General features: G+C 34.2%; 1 long non-coding RNA gene across 2 annotated transcripts in view; it reads left to right on the top strand.

The window, feature by feature from the left end:
- The window catches only part of LOC135327128 (uncharacterized), a 32,696-nt gene extending 29,423 nt beyond the window's left edge, over positions 1-3,273 (top strand). For both annotated transcript variants that reach the window (XR_010387186.1, XR_010387185.1), the window contains one exon: positions 2,903-3,273. This is a non-coding gene — a long non-coding RNA (uncharacterized LOC135327128). The remainder of the gene's footprint in view (positions 1-2,902) is intronic.
- Positions 3,274-18,846: the final 15,573 nt, after the last annotated feature.

Below are 18,846 nucleotides of genomic sequence, written 5' to 3'. Positions count from 1 at the left end.
CAGCAAAACCCCAACAGGAGCCACCTCATAAATATTTTGTAAAGCCCGAGCAATTTTTATTACTTTAAATGCCACAGTGGAGTCACTAACCCTAGCGATGAACGCAGGATAAAAGAAAGAATATATCCGTTTTTTTTACAGCTTGTTTGCAACAATCACAATAGAACCATACTGGATATTCCCTTAGGTTAAGAGTAAATCTCTTTAGCAATTTTAGTGAAGATCACTGGGATTTTCTTACAATATATTCTTTAATAAAAAACAAAGCTTAAGCAAAATTCTAAAGAAATGATAAATTATTCTGATTATCATTAGGAAAAAATTCATTTTGTATACAAATGAAAGACCAAAAGAGATACTCAGGTGTCAACTTCATGAGAAAATATGAAAACTAAGTGCAAAATAGTCTGCATTGTTTGAAATAGTCTAAAAGCAATATCGAAGTATTTCCAAATAGTTACGTATGTGCTTCACATCCCATTGAAAATTTCAACATTTGAAAATAGTAACTCAATTTTACAAATATTAAATATTCACAATTTTTCAAATTAGGAAAAGGGAATTTAATTTCCCATTAGGTCTAATTGATGGAACAATATGGAAGTACCTAAGAAGGTATGTACTAACTGCAGTAATATGCAGCTGATTTACTGAAGGTTTTTTCTGTCATGAAGATGGTGCAGTCATATCACTGTATTTGTCAATCCGTGATAGTATTGTAATTCATCCAAAGGTGCCTGTTTCCACTGTGTTTATACATCAAGAAATTCCTCAATCCAGAAAGAGTAACTGTTTTAGCATAAACCATAGTTTACAAATTCGTGTTAAATTCAATATATGTAAAAGTAAGATCAGGCTTTGCCATTAAAAATGATCACTTGAACTAGCTATCTCTATTTAAGATGAGGAAGAGTTTGATCTTCATGTAAAATAAGCATTGTTGTTCTTCCTTTACTGACTATTGGAAAGTAGTCAAATTCTATTCATTCTTGAGCAGGAAGCCATGCTTTCAATAAAACCAGAGACTATCTAGGGATCAGAGACTCTTTTCAGCTCAGTGCTCTACCACCAGGGTTAGTCAGGTGCCTTCTTTTTGACTCATCACTATCCCATTCCTGGATGCCCAGAGGACAGCTTTATCTCAACCACAGAACCAGTATGAGCAATTATTATTGGGAAAGGGGAAACCCATCTCTGGAATTTATCATCTTCTGATTATATAGCGTACATTTACGAAGCCAGAAGCTTGTCTATTTCTATCAAAAAACTCTGCAAGAAGTATATAGGTGCTTAATTTGTTTATTCATAATTTACATGAAGGTAGAGTATATTATGTTTAAAAGGACCGTTTAGGAGGATGTTTGCCATGTCCTATCTGTTGCAAACTTGGTTTGCTGAAAATGTTTGCGAGGAAGATATTGCCTCTCCCTTCCAGCAACTGAATAGTTCAGCTGCAAGAACTTCATGAGATGTCAGAACTGAGATGTAGCAAGCGTAAGGTCTGCAACATGTACAGACTTTTGGAAATCCCTAAAACACCACAGATCTGGCTTCAGTGAGGAGCAGTTCTAAAGCCAAGGCTCAGTTGTGATAGAAGGGATCTTAGGTACATAAACCCCCAAAAAGACCAGAAGTGAAAGAGGAAACTTGTTCTTTCCAGCAGTCATTTTAGCTTCCTGTACATACAGCCTCACAAATCCTTAGGGTGCCCAAATTGAAATTTATGCAAGTTAAGCAATCAAGACAGAAGTCTAAATACCTCATTTAGGAGTTGGTCTCTAGGTCTTAACTTCTACTTTAGCTCCTGTGATATCCAGAGAGAAGAGGAAAAGAAGATTAAATCACCCAGTTCCCAGAGTATAAGCGTATTCCACAATTCACATAATTTAATTCATGTAAATGGAATTACTTTAGCAAAAAGTATCTCTCATATGCATTCCCACTCAAAACCATTCTGTGTAAAAGCAACATTCACATACGAACCATCACTCAATGAGAATTTTCTAACCCCATCCCTCTTTTTAAAGTCATTAAATCCAGAAATACAATAATCACATATAAAATGAAGAGTAAAAAGGGGAATTCTAAATCTATAAGACAGTTACTCAGAAGATGGAGGAAAATCTGTACCCTGATTTTAGAAAAAAAGATTTTTTAATTAAATAGAAAATATTAAGGAACAGAAATTAGGAAATATGATATATGAGTATGAACATCCTTAGGCTAAACAGATAATGAAACTAGGTCTTTCACCTTTTAGGTGAAAACTCACGAACATGCAGCTGTGGTCTTTGAACCCATGCTGGGCATGGCTGCATGAAGGGCAGAGGAGTTGGGAGGAAAGGGCAGTGAAGACTTTTAATCCTTTTGATTTCCCTCAAGAAGGGTATGATTTTAATCTTAATAAAGATGCAAGAAGGCTTTTTTCTTTTTTCCTTTATGTGAATGTAAGGTTATTTCACTTTAGTTTTCCTTTGCATGTACTGATATCATACAGTTACAATGGCTTTAGGCTATCATTAACTCAAGAACTGTGAGATAGTTGACAAGAAACAAACACTTTGGGGAAGGAGAGCACATAACTCCTTCTTCAGGAGCAGTAATTATCAAGTTAACTGTATGCTGAGAATAATTTATTGGAGTTTAAATTAATTATGTTAATCAGTTAAAAAATTAGACATTTTAGGACATTTGAGACATCATGCTCCAGGTGGAGCAGAAAGGGATTTCAGCAAGAGGAAAGGTAATGAATACATTTGCCCCAGTAGATGGATGGAAAACCAGATAATTATCACCTGTGTAAAACTGAGTAGCTACTTGGGGCATGATATGAGGAGAATTTTCTATCATAAAAGTAGCATCTCTACTGAGCTTATAAATGCTGCTATCTTCTTTACTGTAGAGAGAAAAAAGCAGTTCAGCATTAATGAGCTCCAGCAGAGAGATGGACTTTAACCTAGGACACAGAAGAAAGAAAAAAAAGGAACCACAAGACTGACTCCAAACGACAAGATAAGGGAGTAAAAGAGCCATTGACAACTATGCAGAAGTGAGATAAGAAGTAAAGAACACAACTGGAAACTACGGAAAGGACCAATCATGAGCTGGAAGACCCCAAACTCTAATATTATGATTGGTTCAGAACTATGGGGTGGATACTAGACTGGAAGGGTATGGTTACCCAGGGATTTGTTCAAACGGGGTCCTCTTCGGAGACACCCAGCTCGAGCTGTAATTACTGCACGTGTGTCATTAAAATTTATTTTGCTCTGATTTGGCTTTGAAATTCTGTCTTAGTGGGAACCTAGGGTTGGACCTTGTTATGGTGGCCGGTGAGCATAATTTTCCATAACATTTACATTGCAGGACTTCATTTTACATCACAAAACACTGGGGAAAAATAAAGAGGGAGGGAATTTTCCTAGCTCCTACATTAAACAGTAAATTTGAAACCGATGTGTAAACAATATTAAAAGAAAGTGACATATGATACTGGATTTCTTTTAACAATTAATATTTTTACATTTTTTTCCCCTTAAGCTCCCTTTGCTCTGATCATTATAGTCATGCAAATTTCATCCAAATGTCAGTGCTTCATTCTTTCAAGACACTAATTTTTAGTGCAAGAAGCAGACTTGTCAATAACTAATACAGTAATTAATACAACTAAAAGTATGTATAGTGAGCCATAACATAAAATATTGTTCAAGAATCATCAACTACAACAGCAAAAAACGTAGTGCTGTACTGGCCAAGCTCCAAGGTTCCCATCTGACTATTAATTAATTACCAGCAGAGTGACAGATTGATGCCTACTAAAATATATTCGACTCATACTTTAAGACTACTAAGAGTGCTGAGTAGGAAAAATAGTAAGTAAAAATACCTAAGTCAGCATAAAAGTTTATCAGAATTGGTTTAAAAAAAGATAAGAATACTAGTCAGCAGAATAAAATCTACATTTCTATGTGATTTCGATCTTTTTAAATTAAGATTATTCCAATTCAATTTAATTGGACACTATGTAAAGTGATATCTCGAAGTTAATATGTCTCCCTTGTGCATGTATGTGTGGTTATTATGGCTTAAACACCTTAGAACTTAAATTAACCAGTAAATGCATAAATTCTTTCATCTTCTTCCAGAATTGGAAATATGGTTTGCAGATATCACAGCTTCAAAATACTGCAGCTGATGATTTCTGCTGATGGAATCAGATGATTTCTTACTAAAAAAAAACACAAAAAACCTTCTTTCAACTCTTAATCCATGAAGTAAATTTTCTTACTTTAATTGCATCCGGCTTTCATATTTCAGGCTCTTGTTTTTCAAATGAGGTCCAAATACGATTTTCAAGCTGCAAAAGAAAATAATATGAAAGAGGGTAAATCACATGTGAATTATCATGAGTTCTTAACTGACATAAATATTCATATACATTATTTTATATATGGAGCTTACTAACATATAGCATTGATACTTTTCTGTTGTCAGCAATATGGATCAGTATTTTCACTTTGAGTTTATGAAGCCAAATTCAGGCATATTTTAGATTATCTACCCTTTCTAAAATACTGATGCAGATAATAATGTATATCACTGGAGTACTAAAGACTTTCTGGACACATATGAAGATGCATTCTTTATCTAGATGACCTTTCCTATATCAGCACATTGACAATTGCATGTGCCTTGGACCAAAGTATTTGTAAATGTATATTAATATAAGTAGAAATAGTTTGTTACAAATATAAGTCTGGATATCAAATAATTATTTACGGGTGAATTCATAAGAATACCTGAAAAAACACCAGGGTGAATGGTTTAAACAAATTGTAGTAGCATGTGCTATTTTGAAATTTTATAGTAGTGGCTAAGCTCCTATTTCCTAGTTTATTGCTGTATGCCAAAATATTCTTTTATTTATTTAATAATATTTTCCTAGTTTTTCCTTAGTGTAATTTATAAATCATTCTGCTTTTGATATTGTCTTCTGCAAAAGCAAATGAACAAATAAGCAATGACAATAAAAACTTAGTAATATCTACCCTACCTCTCTTTGGAATAAATGTTTCTTTTATGATGGACCAGACTAATATATCATCAGAGTGACAGGTCTTATCAGTTATTCTGATGATGTATTAGTGTAGTATATCATCATAGTGCTGTCACTGTGATGATGTATTAGTGTGCCACATCATCAGATTGATGGTGAGAATGAGCTGTGCCCAAGACAGAAATCTGTAAGAAGTTTCACTGCAGAAGTCTCCCAGACTCTGCATATATATATATATATATATGTGCATATGCTTACAGAGAGAAAATCACTGATATTTTAATTAGCAGATAGCCATATGACTCAACCCATGAATGAGTTACATAGATAATGAATTAGGAAAATAAAACTGCACCTTCTCCTAACTATCAAAAGGTTCCACACTGTGCTATATCGGAGAGATCCCATCTGAAAGCTTCAGCTTTGCCATTCTTTAATAATGTGTTCCAAAAAGGAAAAGTACTATAGAAGATCCCAGGCAACTTTGAGCTCTTCTGTGTATGCAGTTAGACCTTTAAACCTGTTTTGAATTGGATTTTTCCTTTTAAGTTTAGTATCTCAATGCTCTACCTATTGCCTTTACCAGAACATGTCCCCATATCCTGTCTGTTTTCTATTTCTTCCCTTCTGTTTCTTCTCTTTTCCTTCCACTCAGTTTACCCCTGTAGGTTACCCTTCCCTTCTCACCCTTCAGATCCTATTTCTTCCACCTACTATCTTTTTTCTCCTTATCCTGATCTTTGATCGGGACAGATTTAGGCTATAGTCTTTGTTGCCATTCACCTTCCACATGTCCTCTCCTGTTCTGCTTCCCCACTGTTACTTATACTACTAGTTCTGTATTCATTCATTTCTTAACCTTCTGCGATTCTAGTCATTCTCTGAAGCACCTATTCTACTCTTCTGAAAATCATGACCTCTTACTTCTAAATTTAGATTTCATTTGGATTCCATAATTTCATGGGATGCCACTTCATGCTTTCTCATTAATTTCCACATTAATTACCATGAAATCTGGATTCTGCTATCCTTTCCTGCACTTCTACATTTTTTCTATCAAAGGAAATAAAAGAAAAGAAAAAAGATAAAAAAGGACTTTAGCCTATTTCCATCTACAACAACTTTCTTTTTCACACTTCTGTTCCTTGGTTTTCAGAAAAACATCTTTCTCAGTTTTCATCCTCTCTCTTTAAAACTTCTTTAATGAGTCCCTGATGAATATTCTTCACTATGCTTCTAGAGTGTTGTCTTTGCTGTTTTTCCTCCTTCTCGATTTTACCCCCCCCCCAAAAAAAAAGCATCAGAAACTACTAAATACAAAAGTATTATCTCTTGCTGAGACACTCACTGTTCTACAAGACCCTGAAGTTTGGGATAATATGCCAGGAAATTATATAACTTAAAACTTTTCTTAAAACTTTTAGAGGTGTTTGCAGTTGGTCACTGTCAGAAATAGGATATGAGCTAGGTGGACTTCAATCTATTTGATTTTGTCTGTCAAGAAAATAAAAACATTTTTACTCTTTCTCTCTTGAAAGGTTTCTTCTTCATCTCTTATACTCAACCAGTAGGAACACCTTCAACTTTTACATTACCAGCAAAAAGCTCTGACTGTTGCTGCCTCTACCTACCTATCTGGAGAAATGAGATTTATACAAACTTGCGGGTTCTTAGTTCAGATGAGCATCAAGATCCTAATTTTTGAAAGAACTAGAATTAATTTGATCTTAAATATTTCAGGTGGAGGGTTCCTCTCAACTAATGTTACACATCTAAGATAACTTTCTATTAAAAAAGAAATAGGCATATGCAGAACATGATTCATTTGATTGTTTTTATAATTCTACTATAGGATGAGATGAATCTCATATTAATATTTTCTTTTTTTCTCTATTGACCATGGGTGGGAGCCTAGGATGATTTATTCACATACAACATATCTATTTGATCAGATTAATATTTTCCATGCATCATAATTTTTCTTTTGTAATTCAAAAGTTTTTTAAAAAGGTGAACAATATTCAACCTTCTTGCCTTCCTTTTCAACGTAAATGAAAGGAAACAGAAAAGGAACCAGTTTAACCTAGAAAAATACAATTATTTGGATAACCATATTTTTAACCTCAAGGTCTTACATCAGACAACACCGATTCTTGCTATTTTCATTTTTGAAGATAGCTCAGCATGTATCTTATGAGTCTTGATCCAAATTTCCAGTAGCTGAGACTTTTTCTATTTATATATATATATATATACACACACACATATATATATATATATTTATATATATAAAATCCCCTTAGAAAAGAAGTTAAGAAATAAGTGTTTCCAAAATACTTTGCAATCTATTTACATGCAAGGTTTTTCTCAAAAACACAGCTTCTGTAGAGAAATTGATGATACCGTCATTTTTGTATAGTAGGACTTGATTCACTTTTGCATTTACACTGCCACTTACTACAGTGCAATGTGTTTTCAAACTAGAACAGTGCTGTGATCTCATGAAAATTTCCCCCCAGACAGAGGTAAATAATGAAACAATGAAGATGAAAAGGAGGAAAATCTTTATATTTCTTGCTCAGTAATATTATATGTTATATCATAGCAGGAGGTTTTTGTTTGTTTATTGAGGTAATACCCTGCCTCTGATAAAACTGAATATCTTGGCCTGTGCTACATTTGAAGTTTTTAGGGTTTTGAAAAATAATGAAGCACATTCTTTTAAAGTGAACTCTTGCTAGCCTTTATGTTCTTTTTTTCCCCCTCCCATAGGAAAAAAAGCCAAACAGATCAAAATGTAGGAAACCTCTGCAAAAATTTATTTCTATTTATTTCTCATGTTCTCAAGGGATCAGCTTCCATATTCAGGGAATCCTAACAAGGCCATGCTATTTGTCTGAACTCCTTCACTAACATTTACAACATATAAAAAACAAAACAAAACAAGAAAAAACACCTCTCCCCTCAACTTGAAGACCCTATATTACTATATCAGGCAGAGACAGAATGAACCTACCTAAAATTGTACAGCTGAATCCCAGTCACATTGAAGTTCATTTGAACTCCCTTATTTAGACTGTTTTAGACTTGCCCTTTCTCTTTACATGGTGCTCACATGCAGTGCCTATTTGTGAACCAACTGCCTAAGCTCCTGTTAACATCAATTTGGTCATCTGACTAGCTCTTCACTGTATACTCAGCTAAATTGATTTGCCTTAGGTTGCATGTCTTGTGCCAGCCGAGATGCCCTAGGGTGTACGCAATATCTGTCCACACTGGTGAATAAGGCACCTATGAAATACTCATGCCCTCCTGTGGCAGTAGCCGGAGGCAAGCAGGATACACCTGAACATTTCAAATGGCACCAGGCACCAAGATTTAAGCACCTGAATCTCACTCCCAGTTTACTTAAAAATCTCATCACTTTTTGCAAAAAGTAATAATTAGGAGGTTCTTCTCATGATGCTTGTATGCCTTAGCATTAATTTGAAATGTTATTAATTAATATATATATTAATAAATATACATGCATGAAATCTCTCTCCCTAAGGATCTTTGGAATTCAGCAATAAATAAATATTCATAGTATTGCTATCCCTTTCATAAAGGATGACACCTGAAAGTAAAACACATTTATTTTTAATGAAATGCATGTTCTAAATGACTCTGGTGCAAGAAAGGGAACTTTCATGAATACAGTTGACATCCTTTAAGTTGCCAATTGCTCGAGGTAATGATGTAATAGTAAATAATTAGTAGTTCTCTTCTTGCATGATGGCTAGGTATTGCCATGGAAAAACTACTTGTTTTCCTTGTTTTCAGGAATATAACACCAATTTAGATAGACATTTGTGTGTATCATTTTAACTGTGAGTAACTTACATGTACACAGTGTTGTTCACCTAGGAACAGGAAATCCAATGGCTCTATTCATTGTTTAATTTATGTAATAAATAAATGATAGAAATCACACTCAGAGATAAATAGAAAGAATTTTAATGTAAAGCTAAGCTTACTTATTTTATGTACAGTTCCCATGATAATGTGATAGTCTTTGATACATGTCTTTGTTGTTGGAAGATTTTCAGACCTCTGTTTATAAACACTGTTTTTAGCATTGTTCAGTAGCAGCTGACCTTTTTTAAAATTATTTCTAAATAAGTTTATTATTTAATATAACATTTAGTTGTTTGGAAAAACAGATGTTTTCTAGTTTGAGATTTTTAAAAGTTTTACTTTGTTGCTTCACATTTCTCCTCATCTTTGAGAGTAGTTGAAAGTTACTTATTCATGCATTAACAAATTCATAGACAAAACTATAACCAACATTTTTTTTTTATTATGGAATCCTTTAATATTTTCTGGTTTAGATTTCAAGCATGAAATTTCAGATAAATAATGGGCAAGTACTGAAAAAGCCTTCTTCTTGCTTTGTAGCTACATCTTTGTAAATCCTACACATTTCACATCAGATTTAAGAGCATATTGTTCACTCTTGCTTTTCTAAGAAATCTGTGTGTTTCTTTCCCCAGGTATATATAACAGAACAATTTGCCCTACTTTTAGAGAAGGCTTTTACGAAGTGCTCACCTGAAATGTATATGGAAAATTATTACAAGGTAAGTTGGTTGCCTAAATTATTGTTCTCAGATGCTTTTCGTGATGCATTAAGACTCTCTTACTGAAAGACATGATATTAATATCATAATCAAATTCTGTGAGAATAATATTGACTCTTCAAAGCATCTTGAGAAGAGTCAGGAAAGCCAAAGCAAACTAATGAAGAACTATGGTACCAAGCAAAAACATCTTGCAGTTATTCTTTTTCAATAATTTGTATCACTATTGTCATATGTAAGGACTCTTTCTTTTAAGTCATGTTGTTAAATATCACTAATAAAATTACTTGTCATCAGTGTAAAAGAAATGTGTTATAAACTGTCCAAACAAGAAGAAAGTATATTTTGCAAATATAATATGATAAGTCAGTTTATATTGGTAAAATCACAATACATGTCTGGGACCCAGACACTATTAAGAGAGAGGCATTTGTGATATTTCAGCTTGTAGTTTAACCCTTTTTTTCTTTTTCCCTACATTCTTTGAGAAATAGTTAGGAATCATATACTGTATATATAATGAACAGTAGAGGTACAGGATTTAAATTCTGTATATGTTTTTTATAGGTTTCTTGACTTTAAATTAGCTGTGACTTCATTTTTCTTAGAATAATTTTCTTATAAAAGTATCTCTATACTTTTACATTATTATTCTAGTATGGTGTTCTCTTAAGGAAACTTAAGGCCCTTTTTTATTTCTCAGCAGAAAACTAAAAAAGATTCTGCTCAAGTTCATCCTTCCATAGCACGTGACATAAATGATTTGACTCTTTGTGCATGATAAGACACTGTACATAAATTCAGGATTAAATGTGTAATACTGAATTGATATTAATTTTCAAATATTTTCTAAATGTTTCCTCACTTACCTATGCTTAAATATAATAGAAAACTGGGGTAAAGTAAGCCTTAGAGATTGAACTAGTGGCAAGCAATAGAAGAATATTAAAGGAGGAGAAATACATTTTACACACTTTTTACAAGTTCTCCATATTTTTTGGAACTGTACTGTTTATGAAAAACAGTTCAGTTTTATTTTTTGGTGTTTATATTTTAATTTTGAAAGTTTATCTTGGAATTATTTATTTTTATATCATTATTTGTGCATTATTTCACAAAACTGCAATATTACTATTGCATTCTTCAGTATTTCTATTTGTTACTGTCAAAATATAATGGAGTGTTTTCAAATTGTACTTTTTCTAGTTTATCTATTTAAACATTTTGCATAGTCAGCATTCCATTTCTAGCAAAGTGAAAGATGAAATGCTTACGTTACAGTAGTTTGTAATGCCTAGAATAAGATAATAAAATAAAATATCAGTAGTAGAACACATTAATATTTTTGTGCAGATGAACTATGGAAAAATAAAATACTATATTAAATATGACAGTTAAAATAATACTTTGAAATCCAAATATAGTTAATAAGTTTCTAGAAAAATAAATTTTTAATTTTACTTTAAATTAAGAATGCAAACTTTTTCCACAAAATGCCTCTCTTTTAATGAGATCTGGATATAAATAATTGTTTTGGGGATATTATATGTAAGTTGAATTTATTCTAAAGATTCCTTTGGGCACTGAAGTGAATGGCAGCAGAGACAGTAATTAGTAGGACTGGTTTTGACAGTCTGAAGCATGACTCAAACATTATTAGAAGCCTTGAGGACTGGGAGAAATGAATTGTATCTAATAAAAGAAAAGCTAGAGTAGATAGCAGCTGGGGGAAAATATATATATAAAGATGCAGTTCAATTAGGATCCTCTAAATGAAAGTGAGAAAGGTTGGATGTCTTGAAGTTCAAAAAGATTTGTGCTTAAGCATCCCTGATCTCCCGTGGAGCATCAAAAGACAACTGAAAAGCAAATTTCTAAGAGAAACATCTGTAGTAGAACTTCCAGGGATTCAATTTCAAAACTTCAGTCTGTTTTTCTAAAATGTTAAAATTAATATAACTTCACACAAATAAATAGAGATGAAAAACTTAATTGAAAATATGTGGATTGTTGTAGACTGATATGATGAGTGAAGGACTTCCATAGTTCTGGCTTGGTGCGTTCATTAGAAGAAAATGGCATCAGAGGTGGATTGTCAGACAGCAACTTTTCTGTGACACATTTTGCAGGTCTACAACTTCAATAATCTTTGGTTTTCTGTGACACATTTTGCAGGTCTACAACTTCAATAATCTTTGGTTTTATCAAGTCACGTTTTAGAAAGCAATGATGTCAATAGAAAAATTGAGTTAGAAAAAAGCTGGGATCAAAATGTTAGAACTAATTTTGAGCACATTTTATGATCATGAACAGAAAGCACTATTTTTGCAGGATTTAATTATAAATTAGACACATAGATGTCATGATGATGAACAGATTTGAACTTACAGTCACTCTGTTCTCCTCTGTTTATAAAATAACTAGAAATTAATTAAATCCTACCCAGTGCTACTGCTCTAGTAACAAAAGTTTTGCTTCTGCTTATGGGTACAATTATTTTTCCTTATCTACTCATTGAAGGAAATCTTTTAAGTCTGAAAGCTTCCTTTTCTTAGAAAAAGTAGAATGATAAAGAAAGAAAGAAGGAGTTTTTCCAAAGCAACAAAGATACAAAACATATTTACTGGCAGAAGGAATAGGTCTGCAGATATGTATAAATTTGCATGAAGCCCATTGAAGAAAAATGCCAATACTAAATTGTTGTGAAAGATTAAATTTTGTATCAGGCCAGTAGCCAATCTGCTCTAGCATCTTCCAAAAAAAATAGATTTTTTAAAAAATCTAATTCTTCTAGAAAGATGAAAGGAACTAGTCGTTATGCAGATAATGCCAAATATGCAAGAGAGCCTTGTAGTTACCTTAGTCCGACATTGATGCCACACTTGAGGTCCAGCTCTCTGAACATACACAGAGCAGATTGTCTAATATGAGAAAACTCAAACACTGACTTAAGGAGCTCCCATATGCAAACATGGACTGAGACTGACTCTGCTACTGCTGGTGTGTGACTATGAAGGGTGCAGTTTGGGACCTTTCTCCAGCAAATGCTAGCTAGGACTCACTTAGAAAGCTGCTCATCTCCACTTCCAGATGTTAGTCAGAGCTTTCAGCTGAGACCTGCTGATTGACTATGTCAGTACTTCGATCTATTTCAAATAAAATCAAATAGACTAGGTTAAACTAGCATAGAAATGAGTTGCAGCTCTGCCTGAGGTAATACATACCTGCATGTGCATACACCTTGTGTACAAAGCATCAGATAGGATAGGATATTAATGGAAAAGATTTTTCTTTAATGTTCCACTTGTGCTGACTCATTTGTCTACTGGCCAAGGCTCTCACTACAGGGCCAAAAAATCTTTGAAACTAGTAAGTGTATTTCTTTCAGTGTTCGTCAAGAATAAAATAGAAAATAAGAGGAGGAAGAATTCATTGTAGAATGAACTCTTTGCTTAAGAAGAGGCCTAGAAGACAGACCACTTCATCCAAGTGAATATCCTGAGCATAAGGCTGGAGAGTCTCAGAAAGTCTCTCTCACATTCTGTCCAATGACTTTTCATCTTTGCCATGGGTAAGAAGTACAGTTACTTCAGTGGGAGATATGGAGGCTTTTTCTACTGCCCTGTCTTCCCTAGAGTGGTCTGTGGACTAGTATTTAAGGTACAGTGCTAACAAGAGGGAGCTTTAAGTTGAGGAAAGATTTAACAGGTATCCTCTGGTGTTAAGGAGTTCTCCAACCTGTGAGATATTGAGAAAAAATGAAAATAATCATTCTTTCCTTCGTTTTGCTTGTGGAGAGAAATGAAAACTGCTTCTTTAGAAAGAAGGCACTTAAGAGCTAAAATCAAAATGGAGGTCAGGTACCATGATGTCAATAGCTGTAATGTCTACAGGCCACCTCTTTCATAATATAGAGATACGGAAAACTGGAAAATAAACTTTCTTGAGTAGAAAACCAAGAGTTATGTCTGTCCTTAGGTAGCTATTTATCAGTTAAAAAAAAAGAATGGGGAATGGTTTGGAAAACCAAATATTGCTGTGGTTGACAGAGCTCACTCAACTCCTTCAGCATTAAATTGAGTCCTCAGATATACTTTGAGTTAAAAAAGCACTGAAACGTAGCTGAACAAATTTAACAATCTCAATACTGCACCACAGAACAAAAGACTAATGATTTTATTATGAATTATGTAGTTTAATATATTTTTGAATATATAATGCTTCAGCTCTGAGAGTCATAGGGATGCATGAAAATTTAATTTTTTTAGGGAGTTTTTAACCTCTGTTGCTTCAGAAAAAACAGGAAAATGTCAACCTGGTGATCTTACAGTTTCAAAAAAACAGAGAATATTACAAATAAACATATAAGATTTTAGTAGATTTTAATGCCTTTTTAGTAAGATTCAGCTCCAGAGTTCTAAATTAGAGGCATGTTTCCAAAACATATACATCTAAAACCTTTGGGATGCCCAAAGTATGTAAAACAACATAAGCAACAGAAGATCTATGAGAGATTCCTGCATCTGGAATAATAGCTTGAGGCTGGCAAGATATTTTAGACCATATAAAATAGCTTTAAACACCAATGTCTAGGTAACATAATTGCACTTCTGGTACCCATCAAAAAGAATGGGAGCTCAGACAGAATGTGTGTATCTAGACCTGCATATAGACAACTAAATTTAGATGTCTTAATCTGGGGCGGTATCCCACATGTAAATTAGTCAAAACCTGTTCTGTGCTGGAGGAAGTTGAGTGAGATTCAGAATTCCTGCTTTAACAGATCTAAATTACAGGTGTTGAGTGAGACAGTCTTCTTAAGGTAGAGGTAGATGTCTTTGAAATAACCCTAAAAGAGCAAACAGCACCTTCTATATATCTCTAAATAAAAGCAAGGTAATAAGGTATAAAAGCAATTAATGCTGCTACAGCACTTACAAGCTGCTATGCACTGTGATGCCCCTCTGGAGGCCTCACTGATTGTTCGAGTTTATTTCTGTTCATACCACACCACTGTTTTTGTCTAAGAAAAAAACCCAACTTTTTATTTGGATGACGACTCAAATATGGAAGGGAAATACCACTCGGATTGACCGATACCATCCTTCATGTGAATTAACCAGACGCCATTTTCATTGTCCAAGACTAGAAAATGGCATTTTGGGACTGGGCCCTTATTTCTGTACATTCTCCTATCCCCATGCTAAAGTGCTGCCAGTAATTGTGATGTTCTAGAGTTTACTCTGAAAGTCAGCTGGGCTTGATTCTGTGAGGCTCAAAAACAGGAAGAAGTCAAGTAAACGTACGTTACAGTGCAGTGACATGCAGCAATACAGGAACTATTTAACTAACATATGCTAGACTAAGCGCTAGACATAATTCATTGAACTTTCAGCACAATTCATCAGGAACATTGCTTTTATCATAGCACTTTACACTCCTTAGGCAGCTGAAAAAAGAAGTGACTTTGGTTTCAAGAATTCTAAGGATGGATCACAGACAGGAGGGAACTTGAAATTACACCACTACCAACACAAATAGTTTTCTGGTACATGTACTTGTGTTGGAAATCATGTTAAAACAACACAGGGATCACTGTAAGGGGCATACATAAATAAGATTCACAGGCAGGAAAAATTTGATATAGCTTGAACTACATTACTCTAATTTGGGTTAATTGGATACACTTTTATCACAAGTGACTCTTCTTGTCTTAATTTTCCTTGGAAAAAGAACAACATCTAAATTCACACTGTGTAACTGCTAGCAATTTCAAGGAGTAAATATATTAATTCAGCTATAATATTCATGTCAACCTGTGCAGAATTATCACTTCTATTCATTTCCTCAGAATAAGCATCTGCAGCGTAGGTGTAAATAACAGAGACATATTCTAGATATCAAGTTTATGCCCTTAGCTAACCTGTATATCTATAAAAGAACAGAAAGCTTTCTGCTGAAATAATTCTTTTTTATCAGTATCATTCACTATTTCAGCATGTGCACCATTATTTTTTCATTTGATGTTTTGAGGACTATTTTCTCTCCACTTATTTCTGTATTTTGGGTTTCGCTGTGGTCCTGTGCATCCAATCTATCTTAATTGTCCATATGTTTGTCATCCTAAATACCTGCTCTGTGGAAAATATGCAGTTTTCCATTTTCCCTATGCTCTTCTAGTTGAGAATTCATTCTTTACTGCAGGCTGAGTAGCTGAATGGCTACTGAATGGTGAAGTGGACATTAGACTTGCTTGACATGTTGCATCCCCCCAGGCTATATCCTACATTTTTTCACATATAATAGATATGCCCACTTCTCTAGTAGCTGGACCCACCGTGACTTGTCTATTCATTTCACTATTAATAGAAATATAAAGATTTTTCCTCCCTCTCCTGAAACTGTAATAAACATGGCTCATTACCTTTTTCTTTGATCTTATTGCCACACTCCTTAAATGTGATATTTTGGGCATATTTTAACTTAATAGATATTTAGACTACAGTAACCAAAAAGTCTCCATAGGTGTTGTCATAATAGGTGTTTCAGGCAAATTTGATTGCACTGTGGATACAATTAGACTGACAGGTCTTTTTTTGTTTCTGGTTTTCTGTTTCTGTCCCAAGTCAGTCCCCTTCTTCCCTCATCCCCTCACCCCCCAAAAAAGCTGTTTGAGTGCACTCCCACAGCAGTGAGCCCAAGTTACTAGTTGTGCTGTGCATAGCTGCACTTCAAAGCTAACAGGATGTTTGAGAACAGATTTATGAACGCTGAGGCTTCACTGCCTTTTGGTTCAGAAAATGTTAGACCCTTTCTCAGTGCATCCCACAAAGATGTTAAGGACGGACTTAAATATTATTTCAGAAAAGATCTAGTTCCTCTTTCCTCTCAGGCCCTGTTTGAATCCCGCTTTCATCCAAGTCCCCCAGTTTCTCTACACTCAGACCTAAGTACCACTTCCTAGCACAAGAATGGAAGCTCTCTTAGTCTGTACTTTGCTGCCACTTACATCCCAATTCTCAAAACAGATTTCTAAACCTGTTCCTCATTTCCTCAACTTTTTAACAAGCATCTCAGCTCCCAAACTCAGACCACAATGATCTTCTCCCTGTCTGCTACTATATTCTTCCTCTGTACCATACAACCTCATCCCATTTCCTATACTTCCTGTATGTCCTGTGTCCATTTCTTGTTTCCCTTAGGAAGAACAAATTCCAGAAATACTGAGCTTGAAAGGATGCAAAAATGACATCTAAGAAACCTGTAAAAAGTTATATTTTGTCATTTGGTCCATGATACCTGCAAGGTACAATCTGTGTGTCCTATAATTCTTGTGGATCAACTGATATTTGGTAGCTTGACAGAAAGGGTGACAGAAAGACTAGTGATTCCCATAAATATGGGCTATAAAGAGAAGCTGAAAGTTAACCCTTATGCACCTATATTCTGTGGAATGAGGAAGGAGAAACAGTAGTTAGTTTTGAAATTCTTCTTATAACATTGTCTACTTCATTTTAAAAATTCATGTTATATACTAAGCTGTTAAACTAGACCCAAGCAAAACAGAGAAAGCAGAACCAGAACTCTGGTTCACAGGAGAATTTTATAGTGTGGTCTCAGTCTAAACTGAACTGCTCTTCAGAGCGCTAATCTATTGTCTTACTTCTCAAATGACCAAGTGGCTAAATCTTGGGATGATGGGTTGCTAAGAGGAAAACGTGTCCTCTGGGATCATCAGATTGCACCATGAAGTATGAGGTTCTTTTATAAGTGCAAGTACTTCACTCCTCATAAAGTTCCATCCCTTCCTATAGCAATAGCTAGTGTATGAATTTGTAAAGTATGTATGCAGGAGTGAAGAATCTCAGTTCTGAAACTTCCACAGTTTTGCCAGACAGGGTCAGATTTTGCATGTTTCATTAATATAATATATTGAAGAGTGGATTATACAGTACCAATACGTTTTTGTGCATATCTTTAGAGTTTAGTTGCAAAATTTGTTGGGAATTCACACAAGAAACCCTCAAAGTGATTAATCAATCATACATATTATCTAAATTTAGCAGAAAATTGGCTGTTTGATATGTATCTGTAAACACAAACCAAACATTTTCTGAAACCACTATTTCTTAGCCAATGCCATAAACTGTCTAGATCTGCTATAGATGTCATTTCCAATATCCAGTTCCAAAGTTCAAACTGCAGCAAAGTAAGATGATTCTTGAGAGATAAATGTTTTTTTTTATCTGGGAATTAAATTGTTGATCATGATTGATATTCTATCTACTATTCAGAAAAAGCATCTAGACCATCATTTCATGCAATATCTCCTTAAGGTATGATTCGCTGTTTATGTTGCTGAACCTGGGAATATATCCAAGCCTTTGGGTCCAAAAGTATACACTCACTGCCTTCTCATTCCATGCCTTCATTATCACCTAGTCCTTCATTTTTAGGGAGAAGCCCGGGCCAGCATGTACTAGTACAGATGTCTGGATACAGCTCTGTTATTGAACTTGTCTCTTAAAGAAAAACCCTGTCATCTCTGGAAGTTACTAGTTCAGATCATAGAGCTGAATAAAGAACACCACAGTTGCATTAATTATGTTATTCATCATTTGCTGTTTGCTACAAATTGTCTCAGTTCTTTACATATGTGCCACATCATTATTCCTTTCTTGCAGCTGCTATATGACAACAGTGATGTGATGTTTTGGGTTTTAGGGAATTTTGCAAGTTTGCTTTATAGCAGCTCAGTTGTTAGTAGAACTATAAATAAAGCACAGATGTCTAATATTAAAATCAAACATTATGATTTAATTATTTATTTCTCTGGAAACTTAATTATCATTTATAGACAATGAGTTAAATCTCAGAATGTTCATTTTGATGTACTTTACTCAAACCAATGCAGATACATCGATCTGCATAAACTTTAATCTTTCATTGTATAGCATCTCTGAAGCATTTGTAATTAATATATGGATAGTAAAATATAAAAGGCAAACCAACATTAAATTATTACATCTTTAAGTAACTTATGTTCCAAGATATAGATAAATCTCATATAGCTGGTGGTAAAAAGCAGAAGAGAAAATCAAGCCCTAGAAGGGCCAATAATCAAGCCATAAAAGGATAGTTTAACTATTATTTTTAAACAATCTCAATAAT

This window comes from Dromaius novaehollandiae, chromosome 1, assembly GCF_036370855.1.
Source record: "Dromaius novaehollandiae isolate bDroNov1 chromosome 1, bDroNov1.hap1, whole genome shotgun sequence".
Taxonomy (NCBI): Eukaryota; Metazoa; Chordata; class Aves; order Casuariiformes; family Dromaiidae; genus Dromaius; species Dromaius novaehollandiae.
Note: the sequence above shows the minus strand (reverse complement) of the source record. Positions and strands in the feature narration are given on the sequence as shown.